This window comes from Chlorocebus sabaeus, chromosome 11 (assembly GCF_047675955.1).
Source record: "Chlorocebus sabaeus isolate Y175 chromosome 11, mChlSab1.0.hap1, whole genome shotgun sequence".
Lineage (NCBI taxonomy): Eukaryota > Metazoa > Chordata > Mammalia > Primates > Cercopithecidae > Chlorocebus > Chlorocebus sabaeus.
Genome location: NC_132914.1, coordinates 37523918 through 37526282, shown reverse-complemented (window position 1 = coordinate 37526282; position 2365 = coordinate 37523918).

Here is a 2365-nt window from a genome sequence, read left to right as displayed (position 1 = left end):
ATAATCCAGCAATTACATCATTGGGTATTTATGTCAAATAAATGAAAAACTTATATTCACACAAAAACCTGTACACAAATATTTATAGCTGTTTTATAAATAATAGCCAAATGCTGGAAATAACCCAAGTCTTCAAATGGGTGAATGGTTAAACCAACTGTGGTATACCCATACCATGAAACACTACACAGCTCTCTCTCTATATATATATGTATATATATAATGAAATATATATTACATATGATATATATATAATGAAATATATATATATATATATATAAAATGAAATACCCATAAACAGGCCTCACTAATTTTTGACAAAAATGCAAAAGTAGTCCAATAGAAGAGAACATAGCCTTTCCCACAAAGCTGGTGCTGAAGCCAATGGAGATACATAGGCAAAAAAAAAAAAAAGAATATTGACCTAAGTCTATATATATATACATATAATGAAATACTGATACCTGCAACAACCTAGATTAATCTCCAAAGAATTATGATGAGTGAAAAAAGTCGCTTCCAAGAGTTTGTATATATACTGTATGATTCCATTTAAATAACATTCTTGAAGTGACAAAATTATGGAAATGGAGAACAGATTATTTATATCTGAGGTTAAGGAGAAGGTGAGGGCGGGAGGAAAGTCAGTGTAGATATAAAAGGACAGCACAAGAGATCTTTGTGGTTATGGAAATGTTCTGTATCAGTGTGAATATCTTGGTTATGATATTGTATATTGTGCTGTAGTTTTGCAAGCTGTTGCCATTGGGGGATACTGGGTAAAGGATACATGGCATTGTTCTGTGTTATTTCTGACAATTGCATGTGAACAAGTACAATTAAAACATAAAGCATCTTTTGAAGTAGAGAGATTTCCAATTTTGGTGAAATCTAAATGATCAGTGTTTTTCTTTTAGGGATTGTGTTTTTGGTATTTAATTTAATGAAATAATTTTGAGACAGAGTCTTACTCTGTCACTCAGGCTGGAGAGCAGTGGTGCAATAGGACTCACTGCAAACTCTGCCTCCCAGGTTCAAGCAATTCTCATGCTTCAGCTTCCCTAGTAGCTGGGATTACAGATGTGCGTTACCCTGCCTCTCTAATTTGTTTTTTTTTAAGTAGAGACTGAGTTTTGCCCTGTTGGCCAAGCTGGTCTCGAACTCCCTGCCTCAAGGGATCCACCTGCCTCGGCCTCCCAAAGTGATAGGATTACAGGTGTGAGCCACTACACCTGTTCATTTAATACTATATTTAAGAAATCGTTGCCTAATGCAAGGTAGCAAAGATTTTCTCCTAGGGTTTCTTCCAGAAGATTTTCAGCTTTAGGTTCTCACCTTCCATTCTATTATCCATTTTGAGTTAATTTTTGTACATGACTTAAGCTATGGATTGAAGTTTATTTTTCTGCCTGTGGATATCCAAATGTTCCAGCATCATTTATTGAAAAGATTGTCCTTTCCCCGCTTAATTGTCTTGTGCTGTGTTGAATGACTTCAGCTTCAACCTTAGGAAAGAAGAAAAGGAACAGCAAATGGTGTATTATCCTTCTTTTAATATATTGAATATATTGTTGGATTTGATTTGCTAAATTTTTGTTTAGAATCTTTGTATCTATGTACATAAAGAAAATGTTTTGTATCTCTCTTGTAATTGTCTAGTTTTGGAATCAGGGTAATGCTGATCTCAGAATGTGTTGGGAAGTATTCCATACTCTTCAATTTTCTGAAAGAATTGGTATAGAATTACATTATTTTTTCCTTAAATGTTTGGTAGACTTTGCCAGTGAAGTTGACTGGGCTTGGAATTTGCCTCATGGGAAAGTTTTAAACTACAAATAGTTTCTTAATAGATATAAAGCCATTCGAATAATCTATTTCTTTTTGAGTGAGCTTTGGTAATTTGTCTATTTCAAGGAGTATGTCTATTTCATACATTTTTCCAGTATGAAATATTTATAATATTACCTTATGATCCTTTTAATACTTGTGGAATCTACAATGATGTAACATCTCTCATTCCTGATACTGATATTTTGTAGCCTCTATCATTTTTTCCTGATTAGTCTTGTGAGAGGATTATCAATTTTACTCATCTTTTTCAACAACCAGCTTTTAGTTTCATTGATTGAAACTAAAACTATTGTCTCTGTCTTCCATTTCAGTGATCCCTCTTTGACTTCTCTTCTTAACATTTTATTTTCTCTTCCTTTTTTTGTTTTTTAAGATTGAAGTTGAGATCACTGATTTGAGGTGCTTTTTTGCTTCTGTTACAGGCATTTAGTTTGTAGCTTCCCCTTAGCTCTGCTTTAGTAGTATCGTACAAATGTTGATCTATTATGTTTTCCTTTTCATTCAGTTCAAAAAT